The following is a 20587-nucleotide window of genomic DNA, read 5'->3' on the forward strand; positions in this document are numbered from 1 at the left end:
CTGAATGCCCGAATTGGGAATCTGTGTCAAACCATTGTTAGGAATTCGGTGATCCTTACTAGCTGGAAGTAAGGGAGATGGGGCATGAAGTTATTTCTAGGAGTTGGAGACATACCCACTATAGCTCAGTTCTGGGCATTATTGAAATACCTATACAAACTTGTTCCTACATAGTAACTTGCTACTTGGAATGAGAAAGTGCTTGCTTAAAGCAACTGGCTACATGTTCTGAATGCCCGAATTGGGAATCTGTGTCAAATCTTTGTTAGAAATTATGTGATCCTTACTATATGGAAGTAAGGGAGATGGGGCCTGAAGTTATTTCTAGCAGTTGGAGACATACCAAGTTTAACTCAGTTCTGGGCATCTTTGAAATACCTATACAAACTTGTTCCTACATAGTAACTTGCTACTTGAAATGAGAAAGTGCTTGCTTAAAGCAACGTGCTACATGTTCTGAATCCCGAATTGGGAATCTGTGTCAAAACTTTGTTAGGAATTCTGTGATTATTACTTGCTGGAAGTAAGTGAGATGGGGCATGAAGTTATTTCTAGGAGTTGGAGACATACCAAGTTTAGCTCAGATCTGGGCATCTTTGAAATACCTATACAAACTTGTTCCTACATAGTAACTTGCTACTTGGAATGAGAAAGTGCTTGCTTAAAGCAACGGGCTACATGTTCTGAATGCCCGAATTGGGTATCTGTGTCAAAACTTTGTTAGGAATTATGTGATCCTTACTAGCTGGAAGTAAGGGAGATGGGGCATGAAGTTATTTCTAGGAGTTGGAGACATACCAAGTTTAGTTCAGTTCTGGGCATCTTTGAAATACCTGTACAAACTTGTTCCTACATAGTAACTTGCTACTTGGAATGTGAAAGTGCTTGCTTAAAGCAACGTGCTATATGTTCTGAATGCCCGCATTGGGAATCTGTGTCAAAACTTTGTTAGGAATTATGTGATCCTTACTAGCTGGAAGTAAGGGAGATGGGGCATGAAGTTATTTCTAGGAGTTGGAGACATACCAAGTTTAGCTCAGTTCTGGGCATCTTTGAAATACCTATACAAACTTGTTCCTACAAAGTAACTTGCAACTTTGAATGAGAATGTGCTTTCTTACAGCAACGTGCTACATGTTCTGAATGCCCGAATTAGGAATCTGTGTCAAAACTTTGTTAGGAATTATGTGATCCTTACTAGATGGAAGTAAGGGAGATGGGGCATGAAGTTATTTCTAGGAGTTGGAGACATACCAAGTTTAGCTCAGTTCTGGGCATCTTTCAAATACCTGTACAAACTTGTTCCTACGTAGTAACTTGCAACTTTGAATGAGAAAGTGCTTGTTTACAGCAACGTGCTATATTTTCTGAATGCCCGTATTGGGAATCTGTGTCAAATTTTGTTACGAATTCTGTGATCCTTACTAGCTGGAAGTAAGGGAGATGGGGCATGAAGTTATTTCTAGGAGTTGGAGACATACCAATTTTAGCTCAGTTCTGGACATCTTTGAAATACCTATACAAACTTGTTCCTACATAGTAACTTGCAAGTTGGAATGAGAAAGTGCTTGCTTAAACCAGCGTGCTACATGTTCTCAATGCCCGAATTAGGAATCTGTGTCAAAACTTTGTTAGGAATTCTGTGATCCTTACTAGATGGAAGACAGGGAGATGGGGCATGAAGTTATTTCTAGGAGTTGGAGACATACCCACTGTAGCTCAGTTCTGGGCATCTTTGCAATACCTATACAAACTTGTTCCTACACAGCAACTTGCTAGTTGGAATGAGAAACTGCTTGCTTAAACCAACGTGCTACATATTCTCAATGCCCGAATTGGGAATCTGTGTCAAAACTTTGTTAGGAATTCTGTGATCCTTACTAGATGGAAGTAAGGGAGAAGGGGCCTGAAGTTATTTGTAGGAGTTGCAGACATACCCACTTTAGCTCAGTTCTGGGCATCTTTGAAATACCTATACAAACTTGTTCCTACATAGTAACTTGCAACTTTGAATGAGAAAGTGCTTGCTTACAGCAACGGGCTATATGTTCTGAATGCCCGAATTGGGAATCTGTGTCAAAATTTTATTAGGAATTATGTGATCATTACTAGATGGAAGTAAGAGAGATGGGGCATGAAGTTATTTCTAGGAGTTGGAGACATACCAAGTTTAGCTCAGTTCTGGGCATCTTTGAAATACCTATACAAACCTGTTCCTACATAGTAACTTGCTAGTTGGAATGAGAAAGTGCTTGCTTAAACCAACGTGCTACATGTTCTGAATGCCCGAATTGGGAATCTGTGTCAAAACTTTGTTAGGAATTCTGTGATCCTTACTAGATGGAAGACAGGGAGATGGGGCATGAAGTTATTTCTAGGAGTTGGAGACATACCCACTGTAGCTCAGTTCTGGGCATCTTTGCAATACCTATACAAACTTGTTCCTACATAGTAACTTGCTGCTTGGAATGAGAAAGTGCTTGCTTAAAGCAACGGGCTACATGTTCTGAATGCCCAAATTGGGAATCTGTGTGAAATCTTTATTAGAAATTATGTGATCCTTACTAGATGGAAGTAAGGGAGATGGGGCCTGAAGTTATTTCTAGGAGTTGGAGACATACCAAGTTTAGCTCAGTTCTGGGCATCTTTGAAATACCTATACAAACTTGTTCCTACATAGTAACTTGCTAGTTGGAATGAGAAAGTGCTTGCTTAAAGCAACGTGCTACATGTTCTGAATGCCCGAATTGGGAATCTGTGTCAAACCATTGTTAGGAATTCGGTGATCCTTACTAGCTGGAAGTAAGGGAGATGGGGCATGAAGTTATTTCTAGGAGTTGGAGACATACCCACTATAGCTCAGTTCTGGGCATTATTGAAATACCTATACAAACTTGTTCCTACATAGTAACTTGCTACTTGGAATGAGAAAGTGCTTGCTTAAAGCAACTGGCTACATGTTCTGAATGCCCGAATTGGGAATCTGTGTCAAATCTTTGATAGAAATTATGTGATCCTTACTATATGGAAGTAAGGGAGATGGGGCCTGAAGTTATTTCTAGCAGTTGGAGACATACCAAGTTTAACTCAGTTCTGGGCATCTTTGAAATACCTATACAAACTTGTTCCTACATAGTAACTTGCTACTTGGAATGAGAAAGTGCTTGCTTAAAGCAACGTGCTACATGTTCTGAATCCCGAATTGGGAATCTGTGTCAAAACTTTGTTAGGAATTCTGTGATTCTTACTTGCTGGAAGTAAGTGAGATGGGGCATGAAGTTATTTCTAGGAGTTGGAGACATACCAAGTTTAGCTCAGATCTGGGCATCTTTGAAATACCTATACAAACTTGTTCCTACATAGTAACTTGCTACTTGGAATGAGAAAGTGCTTGCTTAAAGCAACGGGCTACATGTTCTGAATGCCCGAATTGGGTATCTGTGTCAAAACTTTGTTAGGAATTATGTGATCCTTACTAGCTGGAAGTAAGGGAGATGGGGCATGAAGTTATTTCTAGGAGTTGGAGACATACCAAGTTTAGTTCAGTTCTGGGCATCTTTGAAATACCTGTACAAACTTGTTCCTACATAGTAACTTGCTACTTGGAATGTGAAAGTGCTTGCTTAAAGCAACGTGCTATATGTTCTGAATGCCCGCATTGGGAATCTGTGTCAAAACTTTGTTAGGAATTATGTGATCCTTACTAGCTGGAAGTAAGGGAGATGCGGCATGAAGTTATTTCTAGGAGTTGGAGACATACCAAGTTTAGGTCAGTTCTGGGCATCTTTGAAATACCTATACAAACTTGTTCCTACAAAGTAACTTGCAACTTTGAATGAGAATGTGCTTGCTTACAGCAACGTGCTACATGTTCTGAATACCCGAATTAGGAATCTGTGTCAAAACTTTGTTAGGAATTATGTGATCCTTACTAGATGGAAGTAAGGGAGATGGGGCATGAAGTTATTTCTAGGAGTTGGAGACATACCAAGTTTAGCTCAGTTCTGGGCATCTTTGAAATACCTGTACAAACTTGTTCCTACGTAGTAACTTGCAACTTTGAATGAGAAAGTGCTTGTTTACAGCAACGTGCTATATTTTCTGAATGCCCGTATTGGGAATCTGTGTCAAATTTTGTTACGAATTCTGTGATCCTTACTAGCTGGAAGTAAGGAAGATGGGGCATGAAGGTATTTCTAGGAGTTGGAGACATACCAAGTTTAGCTCAGTTCTGGGCATCTTTGAAATACCTATACAAACTTGTTCCTACATAGTAACTTGCAAGTTGGAATGAGAAAGTGCTTGCTTAAACCAGCGTGCTACATGTTCTCAATGCCCGAATTGGGAATCTGTGTCAAAACTTTGTTAGGAATTCTGTGATCCTTACTAGATGGAAGTAAGGGAGAAGGGGCCTGAAGTTATTTGTAGGAGTTGCAGACATACCCACTTTAGCTCAGTTCTGGGCATCTTTGAAATACCTATACAAACTTGTTCCTACATAGTAACTTGCAACTTTGAATGAGAATGTGCTTGCTTACAGCAACGGGCTATATGTTCTGAATGCCCGAATTGGGAATCTGTGTCAAAATTTTATTAGGAATTATGTGATCCTTACTAGATGGAAGTAAGGGAGATGGGGCATGAAGTTATTTCTAGGAGTTGGAGACATACCAAGTTTAGCTCAGTTCTGGGCATCTTTGAAATACCTATACAAATTTCTTCCTACATAGTAACTTGCTACTTGGAATGAGAAAGTGCTTGCTTATAGCAAAGTGCTACATGTTCTGAATCCCCGAATTGGGAATCTGTGTCAAATCTTTGTTAGGAATTATGTGATCCTTACTAGATGGAAGTAAGTGAGATGGGGCCTGAAGTTATTTCTAGGAGTTGGAGACATACCAAGTTTAGCTCAGTTCTGGGCATCTTTGAAATACCTATACAAACTTGTTCCTACATAGTAACTTGCAACTTTAAATGAGATGTGCTTGCTTACAGCAACGTTCTATATGTTGGGAATGCCTGAATTGGGAATCTGTGTCAAAACTTTGTTAGAAATTATGTGATCCTTACTAGATGGAAGTAAGGGAGATGGGACATGAAGTTATTTCTAGAAGTTGGAGACATACCCACATTAGCTCAGTTCTGGGCGTCTTTGAAATACCTGTACAAACTTGTTCCTACATAGTAACTTGCTACTTGGAATGAGAAAGTGCCTGCTTAAAGCAACGGGCTACCTGTTTTGAATGCCCGAATTGGGAATCTATGTCAAAACTTTGTTAGAAATTATGTGATCCTTACTAGATGGAAGTAAGGGAGATGTGGCATGAAGTTATTTCTAGGAGTTGGAGACATACCAAGTTTAGCTCAGTTCTGGGCATCTTTGAAATACCTATACAAACTTGTTCCTACATAGTAACTTGCAACTTTGAATGAGAATGTGCTTGCTTACAGCAACGTGCTATATGTTCTGAATGCCCGAATTGGGAATCTGTCTCCAAACTTTGTTAGGAATTATGTGATCCTTACTAGCTGCAAGTAAGTGAGATGGGGCATGAAGTTATTTCTAGGAGTTGGAGACATATCAAGTTTAGCTCAGTAATGGCATCTTTGAAATACCGGTACAAACTCTTCCTACATAGTAACTTGCTACTTGGAATGAGAAAGTGCTTGCTTAAAGCAACGTGCTATATGCTCTGAATGCCCGAATTGGGAATCTGTGTCAAAACTTTGTTAGGAATTATGTGATCCTTACTAGCTGGAAGTAAGGGAGATGGGGCATGAAGTTATTTCTAGGAGTTGGAGATATACCAAGTTTAGCTCAGTTCTGGGCATCTTTGAAATACCTATACAAACTTGTTCCTACATAGTAATTTGCAACTTTGAATGAGAATGTGCTTGCTTACAGCAACGTGCTACATGTTCTGAATGCCCGAATTGGGAATCTGTGTCAAAACTTTGTTAGGAATTATGTGATCCTTACCAGATGGAAGTAAGGGAGATGGGGAATGAAGTTATTTCTAGGAGTTGGAGACATACATAGTTTAGCTCAGTTCTGGGCATCTTTGAAATACCTATACAAACTTGTTCCTACATAGTAACTTGCTAGTTGGAATGAGAAAGTACTTGCTTAAAGCAACATGCTACATGTTCTGAATGCTCGAATTGGGAATCTGTGTCAAAACTTTGTTAGGAATTCTGTGATCCTTACTAGATGGAAGTAAGGGAGATGGGGCATGAAGTTATTTGTAGGAGTTGGAGACATAAATAGTTTAGCTCAGTCTCGGCATCTTAGAAATACCCATACAAACTTGTTCCTACATAGTAACTTGCACCTTTCAATGAGAATGTGCTTGCTTACAGCAACGTGCTACATGTTCTGAATGCCTGAACTGGGAATCTGTGTCAAAACTTGTTAGGAATTATGTCATTCTTACTAGATGCAAGTAAGGGAGATGGGGCATGAAGTTATGTCTAGGAGTTGGAGACATATCAAGTTTAGCTCAATTCTGGGGATCTTTGAAATACCTGTACATACTTGTTCCTACATAGTAACTTGCTACTTGGAATGAGAAAGTGCTTGCTTAAAGCAACGTGCTATATGTTCTGAATGCCCGAATTGGGTATCTGTGTCAAAATTTTGTTGGAAATTATGTGATCCTTACTTGATGGAAATAAGGGAGATGGGTCATGAAGTTATTTCTAGGAGTTGGAGACATACCAAGTTTAGCTCAGTTCTGGGCATCTTTGAATTACCTATACAAACTTGTTCCTACATAGTAACTTGCAACTTTGAATGAGAATGTGCTTGCTTTCAGCAACGTGCTATATGTTCTGAATGCCCGAATTGGGAGTCTGTGTCAAAACTTTGTTAGGAATTTTGTGATCCTTACCAGATGGAAGTAAGGGAGATGGGGCATGAAGTTATTTCTAGGAGTTGGAGACATACCCACTTTAGCTCAGTTCTGGGCATCTTTGAAATACCTATAGAAACAAGTTCCTACATAGTAACTTTCAACTTTGAATGAGAATGTGCTTGCTTACAGCAACGTGCTATATGTTCTGAATGCCCGAATTGGGAATCTATGTCAAATCTTTGTTAGGAATTATGTGATCCTTACTAGCTGGAAGTAAGGGAGATGGGGAATGAAGTTATTTCTAGGAGTTGGAGACATACATAGTTTAGCTCAGTTCTGGGCATCATTGAAATACCTATACAAACTTGTTCCTACATAGTAACTTGCTACTTGGAATGAGAAAGTGCTTGCTTAAAGCAACGTGCTACATGTTCTGAATGCCCGAATTGGAAATCTGTGTCAAAACTTTGGTAGGAATTATGTGATCCTTACTAGCTGGAAGTAAGGGAGATGGGCATGATGTTATTTTAGGAGTTGCAGACATACCCACTTTAGCTCAGTTCTGGGCATCTTTGAAATACCTATACAGACTTGTTCCTACATGGTAACTTGCTAATTGGAATGAGAAAGTGCTTGCTTAAAGCAAAGTGCTATATGTTCTGAATGCCCGAAATGGGAATCTGGGTCAAAACTTTGTTAGAAATTATGTGATCCTTACTAGATGGAAGTAAGAGAGATGGGGCATGTAGTTATTTCTAGGAGTTGGAGAAATACCCACTTTAGCTCAGTTATGGGCATCTTTGAAATACCTATACAAACGAGTTCCTACATAGTAACTTGCAACTTTGAATGAGAATGTGCTTGCTTACTGCAACGTGCTATATGTTGTGAATGCCCGAATTGGGAATCTGTGTCACAACTTTGTTAGGAATTATGTCATTATTACTAGATGGTAGTAATGGAGATGGGGCATGAAGTTATTTCTAGGGGTTGGAGACATACCAAGTTTAGCTCAGTTCGGGGCATCTTTGAAATACCTATACAAACATATTCCTACATAGTAACTTGCAACTTTGAATGAGAATGTGCTTGCTTACAGCAACGTGCTATATGTTCTGAATGCCCAAATTGAGAATCTGTGTCAAAACTTTGTTAGGAATTATGTGATCCTTACTAGCTGGAAGTAAGGGAGATGGGGCATGAAGTTATTTCTAGGAGTTGGAGACATACCAAGTTTAGCTCAGTTCTGGGCATCTTTGAAATACCTATACAAACTTCTTCCTTCATAGTAAATTGCTAGTTTTAATGAGAAAGTGCTTGCTTAAAGCAACGTGCTACATGTTCTGAATTCCCGAATTGGAAATCTGTGTCAAAACTTTGTTAGGAATTATGTGATCCTTACTAGCTGGAAGTAAGGGAGATGGGCATGATGTTATTTCTAGGAGTTGGAGACATACCCACTTTAGCTCAGTTCTGGGCATCTTTGAAATACCTGTACAAACTTGTTCCTACATAGTAACTTGCATCGTTGAATGAGAATGTGCTTGCTTACAGCAACGTGCCATATGTTCTGAATGCCCGAATTGGGAATCTGTGTCAAAACTTTGTTAGGAATTATGTGATCCTTACTAGCTGGAAGTAAGGGAGATGGGGCATGAAGTTATTTGTAGGAGTTGGAGACATACAACGTTTAGCTCAGTTCTGGGCATCTTTGAAATACCTATACAAACTTGTTCCTACTTAGTAACTTGCAACTTTGAATGAGAATGTGCTTGCTTACAGCAACGTGCTATATGTTCTGAATGCCCGAATTGGGAATCTGTGTCAAAACTTTGTTAGGAATTATGTGATCCTTATTAGCTGGAAGTAAGGGAGAAGGGGCATGAAGTTATTTCTAGGAGTTGGAGACATACGTAGTTTAGCTCAGTTCAGGGCATCTTTGAAATACCTATACAAACTTGTTCTTAAATATTAACTTGCAACTTTGAATGAGAATGTGCTTGCTTACAGCAACGAGCTATATGTTTTGAATGCCCGAATTGAGAATCTGTGTCAAAACTTTGTTAGGAATTATGTGATCCTTACTAGATGGAAGTAAGGGAGATGGGGCATGAAGTTATTTCTAGGAGTTGGAGACATACTCACTTTAGCTCAGTTCTGGGCATCTTTGAAATACCTGTACAAATTTGTTCCTACATAGTAACTTGCTACTTGGAATGAGAAAGTGCTTGCTTAAAGCAACGGGCTACCTGTTTTGAATGCCCGAATTGGGAATCTATGTCAAAACTTTGTTAGAAATTATGTGATCCTTACTAGATGGAAGTAAGGGAGATGTGGCATGAAGTTATTTCTAGGAGTTGGAGACATACCAAGTTTAGCTCAGTTCTGGGCATCTTTGAAATACCTATACAAACTTGTTCCTACATAGTAACTTGCAACTTTGAATGAGAATGTGCTTGCTTACAGCAACGTGCTATATGTTCTGAATGCCCGAATTGGGAATCTCTCTCCAAACTTTGTTAGGAATTATGTGATCCTTACTAGCTGCAAGTAAGTGAGATGGGGCATGAAGTTATTTCTAGGAGTTGGAGACATATCAAGTTTAGCTCAGTAATGGCATCTTTGAAATACCGGTACAAACTCTTCCTACATAGTAACTTGCTACTTGGAATGAGAAAGTGCTTGCTTAAAGCAACGTGCTATATGCTCTGAATGCCCGAATTGGGAATCTGTGTCAAAACTTTGTTAGGAATTATGTGATCCTTACCAGATGGAAGTAAGGGAGATGGGGAATGAAGTTATTTCTAGGAGTTGGAGACATACATAGTTTAGCTCAGTTCTGGGCATCTTTGAAATACCTATACAAACTTGTTCCTACATAGTAACTTGCTAGTTGGAATGAGAAAGTACTTGCTTAAAGCAACATGCTACATGTTCTGAATGCTCGAATTGGGAATCTGTGTCAAAACTTTGTTAGGAATTCTGTGATCCTTACTAGATGGAAGTAAGGGAGATGGGGCATGAAGTTATTTGTAGGAGTTGGAGACATAAATAGTTTAGCTCAGTCTCGGCATCTTAGAAATACCCATACAAACTTGTTCCTACATAGTAACTTGCACCTTTCAATGAGAATGTGCTTGCTTACAGCAACGTGCTACATGTTCTGAATGCCTGAACTGGGAATCTGTGTCAAAACTTGTTAGGAATTATGTCATTCTTACTAGATGCAAGTAAGGGAGATGGGGCATGAAGTTATGTCTAGGAGTTGGAGACATATCAAGTTTAGCTCAATTCTGGGGATCTTTGAAATACCTGTACATACTTGTTCCTACATAGTAACTTGCTACTTGGAATGAGAAAGTGCTTGCTTAAAGCAACGTGCTATATGTTCTGAATGCCCGAATTGGGTATCTGTGTCAAAATTTTGTTGGAAATTATGTGATCCTTACTTGATGGAAATAAGGGAGATGGGTCATGAAGTTATTTCTAGGAGTTGGAGACATACCAAGTTTAGCTCAGTTCTGGGCATCTTTGAATTACCTATACAAACTTGTTCCTACATAGTAACTTGCAACTTTAAATGAGAATGTGCTTGCTTTCAGCAACGTGCTATATGTTCTGAATGCCCGAATTGGGAGTCTGTGTCAAAACTTTGTTAGGAATTTTGTGATCCTTACCAGATGGAAGTAAGGGAGATGGGGCATGAAGTTATTTCTAGGAGTTGGAGACATACCCACTTTAGCTCAGTTCTGGGCATCTTTGAAATACCTATAGAAACAAGTTCCTACATAGTAACTTTCAACTTTGAATGAGAATGTGCTTGCTTACAGCAACGTGCTATATGTTCTGAATGCCCGAATTGGGAATCTATGTCAAATCTTTGTTAGGAATTATGTGATCCTTACTAGCTGGAAGTAAGGGAGATGGGGAATGAAGTTATTTCTAGGAGTTGGAGACATACATAGTTTAGCTCAGTTCTGGGCATCATTGAAATACCTATACAAACTTGTTCCTACATAGTAACTTGCTACTTGGAATGAGAAAGTGCTTGCTTAAAGCAACGTGCTACATGTTCTGAATGCCCGAATTGGAAATCTGTGTCAAAACTTTGTTAGGAATTATGTGATCCTTACTAGCTGGAAGTAAGGGAGATGGGCATGATGTTATTTTAGGAGTTGCAGACATACCCACTTTAGCTCAGTTCTGGGCATCTTTGAAGTACCTATACAAACTTGTTCCTACATAGTAACTTGCACCTTTGAATGAGAATGTGCTTGCTTACAGCAACGTGCTACATGTTCTGAATGCCCGAATTGGGAATCTGTGTCAAAATTTTGTTAGGAATTATGTGATCCTTACTAGCAGGAAGAAAGGGACAAGGGGCATGAAGTTATTTCTAGGAGATGGAGACATACACAGTTTAGCTCTGTTCTGGGCATCTTTGAAATACCTATACAAACTTGTTCCTACTTAGTAACTTGCAACTTTGAATGAGAATGTGCATGCTTACAGCAACGTGCTATATGTTCTGAATGCCCGAATTGGGAATCTGTGTCAAAACTTTGTTAGGAATTATGTGATCCTTATTAGATGGAAGTAAGAGAGATGGGGCATGAAGTTATTTCTAGGAGTTGGAGACATACCCACTTTAGCTCAGTTCTAGGCATCTTTGAAATACCTATACAGACTTGTTCCTACATGGTAACTTGCTAATTGGAATGAGAAAGTGCTTGCTTAAAGCAAAGTGCTATATGTTCTGCATGCCCGAAATGGGAATCTGTGTCAAAACTTTGTTAGAAATTATGTGATCCTTACTAGATGGAAGTAAGAGAGATGGGGCATGAAGTTATTTCTAGGAGTTGGAGACATACCCACTTTAGCTCAGTTCTGGGCATCTTTGAAATACCTATACAAACTTGTTCCTACATAGTAACTTGCAACTTTGAATGAGAATGTGCTTGCTTACAGCAACGTGCTATATGTTCTGAATGCCCGAATTGGGAATCTGTGTCAAAACTTTGTTAGGAATTATGTGATCCTTACTAGCTGGAAGTAAGGGAGATGGGGCATGAAGTTATTTGTAGGAGTTGGAGACATACAACGTTTAGCTCATTTCTGGGCATCTTTGAAATACCTATACAAACTTGTTCCTACATAGTAACTTGCAACTTTGAATGAGAATGTGCTTGCTTACAGCAACGTGCTATATGTTCTGAATACCCGAATTGGGAATCTGTGTCAAATCTTTCTTACAAATTATGTGATCCTTATTAGATGAAAGTAAGGGAGATGGGGCATTAAGTTATTTCTAGGAGTTGGAGACATACCAAGTTTAGCTCAGTTCTGGGCATCTTTGAAATACCTATACAAACTTGTTCCTACATAGTAACTTGAACTTTGAATGAGAATGTGCTTGCTTACAGCAACGTGCTATATGTTCTGAATGCCCGAATTGGGAATCTGTGTCAAAACTTTATTAGGAATTATGTGATCCTTACTAGCTGGAAGTTAGGGAGATGGGGCATGAAGTTATTTCTAGGAGTTGGACACATGCAACGTTTAGCTCCGTTCTGGGCATCTTTGAAATACCTATACAAACTTGTTCCTACATAGTAACTTGCAACTTTGAATGAGAATGTGCTTGCTTACAGCAACGTGCTATATGTTCTGAATGCCCGATTTGGGAATCTGTGTCAAAACTTTGTTAGGAATTATGTGATCCTTACTAGCTGGAAGTAAGGGAGATGGGGCATGAAGTTATTTCTAGGAGTTGGACACATACCAAGTTTAGCTCAGTTCTGGGCATCTTTGAAATACCTATACAAACTTGTTCCTACATAGTAACTTGCAACTTTGAATGAGAATGTGCTTGCTTACAGCAACGTGCTACATGTTCTGAATGCCCGAATTGGGAATCTGTGTCAAAGATTTGTTAGGAATTATGTGATCCTTACTAGCCGGAATTTAGTGAGATGGGGCATGAAGTTATTTCTAGGAGTTGGACACATACAACGTTTAGCTCAGTTCTGGGCATCTTTGAAATACCTATACAAACTTGTTCCTACATAGTAACTTGCAACTTTGAATGAGAATGTGCTTGCTTACAGCAACGTGCTATATGTTCTGAATGCCCGAATTGGGAATCTGTGTCAAAACTTTGTTAGGAATTATGTGATCCTTACTAGCTCGAAGTAAGGGAGATGGGGCATGAAGTTATTTCTAGGAGTTGGACACATACCAAGTTTAGCTCAGTTCTGGGCATCTTTGAAATACCTATACAAACTTGTTCCTACATAGTTACTTGCTACTTGGAATGAGAATGTGCTTGCTTACAGCAACGTGCTACATGTTCTGAATGCCCGAATTGGGAATCTGTGTCAAAACTTTGTTAGGAATTATGTGATCCTTACTAGCTGGAAGTAAGGGAGATGGGGCATGAAGTTATTTCTAGGAGTTGGAGACATACAACGTTTAGCTCAGTTCTGGGCATCTTTGAAATACCTATACAAACTTGTTCCTACATAGTAACTTGCAACTTTGAATGAGAATGTGCTTGCTTACAGCAACGTGCTATATGTTCTGAATGCCTGAATTAGGAATCTGTTTCAAAACTTTGTTAGGAATTATGTGATCCTTACTAGCTGGAAGTAAGAGAGATGGGGCATGAAGTTATTTCTAGGAGTTGGAGACATACAACCTTTAGCTCAGTTCTGGGCATCTTTGAAATACCTATACAATCTTGTTCCTACATAGTAACTTGCAACTTTGAATGAGAATGTGCTTGCTTACTGCAACGTGCTATATGTTCTGAATGCCCGAATTGGGAATCTGTGTCAAATCTTTCTTAGAAATTATGTGATCCTTACTAGATGAAAGTAAGGGAGATGGGGCATGAAGTTATTTCTAGGAGTTGGAGACATACAAGGTTTAGCTCAGTTCTGGGCATCTTTGAAATACCTATACAAACTTGTTCTTACATAGTAACTTGCAACTTTGAATGAGAATGTGCTTGCTTACAGCAACATGCTATGTGTTCTGAATGCCCGAATTGGGAATCTGTGTCAAAACTTTTTTAGGAATCTGTGATCCTTACTAGCTGGAAGTTAGGGAGATGGGGCAAGAAGTTATTTCTAGGAGTTGGACACATACAACGTTTAGATCAGTTCTGGGCATCTTTGAAATACCTATACAAACTTGTTCCTACATAGTAACTTGCAACTTTGAATGAGAATGTGCTTGCTTACAGCAACGTGCTATATGTTCTGAATGCCCGAATTGGGAATCTGTGTCAAAACTTTGTTAGGAATTATGTGATCCTTACTAGCTGAAAGTAAGGGAGATGGGGCATGAAGTTATTTCTAGGAGTTGGAGACATACCAAGTTTAGCTCAGTTCTGGGCATCTTTGAAATACCTATACAAACTTGTTCCTACATAGTAACTTGCAACTTTGAATGAGAATGTGCTTGCTTACAGCAACGTGCTATATGTTCTGAATGCCCGAATTGGGAATCTGTGTCAAAACTTTGTAAGGAATTATGTGATCCTTACTAGCTGGAAGTGAGGGAGATGGGGCATGAAGTTATTTCTAGGAGTTGGAGACATACAACGTTTAGCTCAGTTCTGGGCATCTTTAAAAGTCCTATAGAAACTTGTTCCTACACAGTATCTTGCAACTTTGAATGAGAATGTGCTTGCTTACAGCAACGGGCTACATGTTCTGAATGCCCGAATTGGGAATCTGTGTCAAAACTTTGTTAGGAATTATGTGATCCTTACTAGCTGGAAGTAAGGGAGATGGGGCATGAAGTTATTTCTAGGAGTTGGAGACATACCAAGTTTAGCTCAGTTCTGGGCATCTTTGTAATACCTATACAAACTTGTTCCTACAAAGTAACTTGCAACTTTGAATGAGAATGTGCTTTCTTACAGCAACGTGCTACATGTTCTGAATGCCCGAATTAGGAATCTGTGTCAAAACTTTGTTAGGAATTATGTGATCCTTACTAGATGGAAGTAAGGGAGATGGGGCATGAAGTTATTTCTAGGAGTTGGAGACATACCAAGTTTAGCTCAGTTCTGGGCATCTTTCAAATACCTGTACAAACTTGTTCCTACGTAGTAACTTGCAACTTTGAATGAGAAAGTGCTTGTTTACAGCAACGTGCTATATTTTCTGAAGGCCCGTATTGGGAATCTGTGTCAAATTTTGTTACGAATTCTGTGATCCTTACTAGCTGGAAGTAAGAGAGATGGGGCATGAAGTTATTTCTAGGAGTTGGAGACATACCAAGTTTAGCTCAGTTCTGGGCATCTTTGAAATACCTATACAAACTTGTTCCTACATAGTAACTTGCAAGTTGGAATGAGAAAGTGCTTGCTTAAACCAGCGTGCTACATGTTCTCAATGCCCGAATTAGGAATCTGTGTCAAAACTTTGTTAGGAATTCTGTGATCCTTACTAGATGGAAGACAGGGAGATGGGGCATGAAGTTATTTCTAGGAGTTGGAGACATACCCACTGTAGCTCAGTTCTGGGCATCTTTGCAATACCTATACAAACTTGTTCCTACATAGTAACTTGCTACTTGGAATGAGAAAGTGCTTGCTTAAAGCAACGGGCTACATGTTCTGAATGCCCGAATTGGGAATCTGTGTCAAATCTTTGTTAGAAATTCTGTGATCCTTACTAGATGGAAGTAAGGGAGATGGGGCATGAAGTTATTGCTAGGAGTTGGCGACATACATAGTTTAGCTCAGTTCTGGGCATCTTTGAAATACCTATACAAACTTGTTACTACATAGCAACTTGCTAGTTGGAATGAGAAACTGCTTGCTTAAACCAACGTGCTACATATTCTCAATGCCCGAATTGGGAATCTGTGTCAAAATTTTGTTAGGAATTCTGTGATCCTTACTAGATGGAAGTAAGGGAGATGGGGCCTGAAGTTATTTGTAGGAGTTGCAGACATACCCACTTTAGCTCAGTTCTGGGCATCTTTAAATACCTATACAAACTTGTTCCTACATAGTAACTTGCAACTTTGAATGAGAATGTGCTTGCTTACAGCAACGGGCTATATGTTCTGAATGCCCGAATTGGGAATCTGTGTCAAATCTTTGTTAGGAATTATGTGATCCTTACTAGCTGGAAGTAAGGGAGATGGGGCATGAAGTTATTTCTAGGAGTTGGCGACATACATAGTTTAGCTCAGTTCTGGGCATCTTTGAAATACCTATACAAACTTGTTCCTACATAGTAACTTGCTAGTTGGAATGAGAAAGTGCTTGCTTAAACCAACGTGCCACATATTCTCAATGCCCGAATTGGGAATCTGTGTCAAAACTTTGTTAGGAATTATGTGATCCTTACTAGCTGGAAGTAAGGGAGATGGGGCATGAAGTTATTTCTAGGAGTTGGAGACATACACAGTTTAGCTCAGTTCTGGGCATCTTTCAAATACCTATACAAACGTGTTCCTACATAGTAACTTGCGACTTTGAATGTGAATGTGCTTGCTTACAGCAACGTGCTATATGTTCTGAATGCCCGAAATGGGAATCTGTGTCAAAACTTTGTTCGGAATTTTGTGATCCTTACTAGATGGAAGTAAGGGAGATGGGGCATGAAGTTATTTCTAGAAGTTGGAGACATACCCACTTTAGCTCAGTTCTGGGCGTCTTTGAAATACCTGTACAAATTTGTTCCTACATATGAACTTGCTACTGGGAATGAGAAAGTGCTTGCTTAAAGCAACGGGCTACATATTCTGAATGCCCGAATTGGGAATCTGTGTCAAAACTTTGTTAGAAATTATGTGATCCTTACTAGATGGAAGTAAGGGAGATGGGGCATGAAGCTATTTCTAGGAGTTGGAGACATACCAAGTTTAGCTCAGTTCTGGGCATCTTTGAAATACCTATACAAACTTGTTCCTACATAGTAACTTGCAACTTTGAATGAGAATGTGCTTGCTTACAGCAACGTGCTATATGTTCTGAATGCCCGAATTGGGAATCTGTGTCAAAATTTTATTAGGAAATATGTGATCCTTACTAGATGGAAGTAAGGGAGATGGGGCATGAAGTTATTTCTAGGAGTTGGAGACATACCAAGTTTAGCTCAGTTCTGGGCATCTTTGAAATACCTATACAAATTTCTTCCTACATAGTAACTTGCTACTTGGAATGAGAAAGTGCTTGCTTAAAGCAAAGTGCTACATGTTCTGAATCCCCGAATTGGGAATCTGTGTCAAATCTTTGTTAGGAATTATGTGATCCTTACTAGATGGAAGTAAGTGAGATGGAGCATGATGTTATTTCTAGGAGTTGGAGACATACCAAGTTTAGCTCAGTTCTGGGCATCTTTGAAATACCTTTACAAACTTGTTCCTACATAGTAACTTGCAACTTTGAATGAGAATGTGCTTGCTTACAGCAACGTGCTACATGTTCTGAATGCCCGAATTGGGAATCTGTGTCAAAACTTTGTTAGGAATTTTGTGATCCTTACTAGCTGGAAGAAAGGGAGATGGGGCATGAAGTTATTTCTAGGAGTTGGAGACATACACAATTTAGCTCAGTTCTGGGTATCTTTGAAATACCTATACAAACTTGTTCCTACATAGTAACTTGCAACATTGAATGAGAATGTGCTTGCTTACAGCAACGTGCTATATTTTGTGAATGCCCGAATTGGGAATCTGTGTCAAAACATTGTTAGAAATTATGTGATCCTTACTAGACGGAAGTAAGGGAGATGGGGCATGAAGTTATTTCTAGGAGTTGGAGACATACCAAGTTTAGCTCAGTTCTGGGCATCTTTGAAATACCTGTACAAACTTGTTCCTACATAGTAACTTACTACTTGGAATGAGAAAGTGCTTGATTAAAGCAACGGGCTACATGTTCTGAATGACCGAATTGGGAATCTGTGTCAAATCTTTGTTAGAAATTATGTGATCCTTATTAGCTGGAAGTAAGGGAGAAGGGGCATGAAGTTATTTCTAGGAGTTGGAGACATACGTAGTTTAGCTCAGTTCTGGGCATCTTTGAAATACCTATACAAACTTGTTCCTACATATTAACTTGCAACTTTGAATGAGAATGTGCTTGCTTACAGCAACGAGCTATATGTTTTGAATGCCCGAATTGAGAATCTGTGTCAAAACTTTGTTAGGAATTATGTGATCCTTACTAGATGGAAGTAAGGGAGATGGGGCATGAAGTTATTTCTAGGAGTTGGAGACATACTCACTTTAGCTCAGTTCTGGGCATCTTTGAAATACCTGTACAAATTTGTTCCTACATAGTAACTTGCTACTTGGAATGAGAAAGTGCTTGCTTAAAGCAACGGGCTACATATTCTGAAAGCCCGAATTGGGAATCTGTGTCAAAACTTTGTTAGAAATTATGTGATCATTACTAAATGTAAGTAATGGAGATGGGGCATGAAGCTATTTCTAGGAGTTGGAGACATACCAAGTTTAGCTCACTTCTGGGCATCTTTGAAATACCTATACAAACTTGTTCCTACATAGTAACTTGCAACTTTTAATGAGAATGTGCTTGCTTACAGCAACGTGCTATATGTTCTGAATGCCCGAATTGGGAATCTGTGTCAATACTTTGTTAGGAATTATGTGATCCGTACTAGATGGAAGAAAGGGAGATGGGGCCTGAAGTTATTTCTAGGAGTTGGAGACATACCAAGTTTAGCTCAGTTCTGGGCATCTTTGAAATACCTATACAAACTTGTTCCTACATAGTAACTTGCAACTTTGAATGAGATGTGCTTGCTTACAGCAACGTTCTATATGTTGGGAATGCCTGAATTGGGAATCTGTGTCAAAACTTTGTTAGAAATTATGTGATCCTTACTAGATGGAAGTAAGGGAGATGGGGCATGAAGTTATTTCTAGAAGTTGGAGACATACCCACATTAGCTCAGTTCTCGGCGTCTTTGAAATACCTGTACAAACTTGTTCCTACATAGTAACTTGCTACTTGGAATGAGAAAGTGCCTGCTTAAAGCAACGGGCTACCTGTTTTGAATGCCCGAATTGGGAATCTATGTCAAAACTTTGTTAGAAATTATGTGATCCTTACTAGATGGAAGTAAGGGAGATGTGGCATGAAGTTATTTCTAGGAGTTGGAGACATACCAAGTTTAGCTCAGTTCTGGGCATCTTTGAAATACCTATACAAACTTGTTCCTACATAGTAACTTGCAACTTTGAATGAGAATGTGCTTGCTTACAGCAACGTGCTATATGTTCTGAATGCCCGAATTGGGAATCTGTCTCCAAACTTTGTTAGGAATTATGTGATCCTTACTAGCTGCAAGTAAGTGAGATGGGGCATGAAGTTATTTCTAGGAGTTGGAGACATATCAAGTTTAGCTCAGTAATGGCATCTTTGAAATACCGGTACAAACTCTTCCTACATAGTAACTTGCTACTTGGAATGAGAAAGTGCTTGCTTAAAGCAACGTGCTATATGCTCTGAATGCCCGAATTGGGAATCTGTGTCAAAACTTTGTTAGAAATTATGTGATCCTTACTAGCTGGAAGTAAGGGAGATGGGGCATGAAGTTATTTCTAGGAGTTGGAGATATACCAAGTTTAGCTCAGTTCTGGGCATCTTTGAAATACCTATACAAACTTGTTCCTACATAGTAATTTGCAACTTTGAATGAGAATGTGCTTGCTTACAGCAACGTGCTACATGTCCTGAATGCCCGAAATGGGAATCTGTGTCAAAACTTTGTTAGGAATTATGTGATCCTTACCAGATGGAAGTAAGGGAGATGGGGAATGAAGTTATTTCTAGGAGTTGGAGACATACATAGATTAGCTCAGTTCTGGGCATCTTTGAAATACCTATACAAACTTGTTCCTACATAGTAACTTGCTAGTTGGAATGAGAAAGTACTTGCTTAAAGCAACATGCTACATGTTCTGAATGCTCGAATTGGGAATCTGTGTCAAAACTTTGTTAGGAATTCTGTGATCCTTACTAGATGGAAGTAAGGGAGATGGGGCATGAAGTTATTTGTAGGAGTTGGAGACATAAATAGTTTAGCTCAGTCTCGGCATCTTAGAAATACCCATACAAACTTGTTCCTACATAGTAACTTGCACCTTTCAATGAGAATGTGCTTGCTTACAGCAACGTGCTACATGTTCTGAATGCCTGAACTGGGAATCTGTGTCAAAACTTGTTAGGAATTATGTCATTCTTACTAGATGCAAGTAAGGGAGATAGGGCATGAAGTTATGTCTAGGAGTTGGAGACATATCAAGTTTAGCTCAATTCTGGGGATCTTTGAAATACCTGTACATACTTGTTCCTACATAGTAACTTGCTACTTGGAATGAGAAAGTGCTTGCTTAAAGCAACGTGCTATATGTTCTGAATGCCCGAATTGGGTATCTGTGTCAAAATTTTGTTGGAAATTATGTGATCCTTACTTGATGGAAATGAGGGAGATGGGTCATGAAGTTATTTCTAGGAGTTGGAGACATACCAAGTTTAGCTCAGTTCTGGGCATCTTTGAATTACCTATACAAACTTGTTCCTACATAGTAACTTGCATCTTTGAATGAGAATGTGCTTGCTTACAGCAACATGCTATATGTTCTGAATGCCCGAATTGGGAATCTGTGTCAAAACTTTGTTAGGAATTATGTGATCCTTACTTGCTGGAAGTAAGGGAGATGGGGCATGAAGTTAT

This window comes from Diceros bicornis, chromosome 12 (genome assembly GCF_020826845.1).
Source record: "Diceros bicornis minor isolate mBicDic1 chromosome 12, mDicBic1.mat.cur, whole genome shotgun sequence".
NCBI classification, from domain to species: domain Eukaryota; kingdom Metazoa; phylum Chordata; class Mammalia; order Perissodactyla; family Rhinocerotidae; genus Diceros; species Diceros bicornis.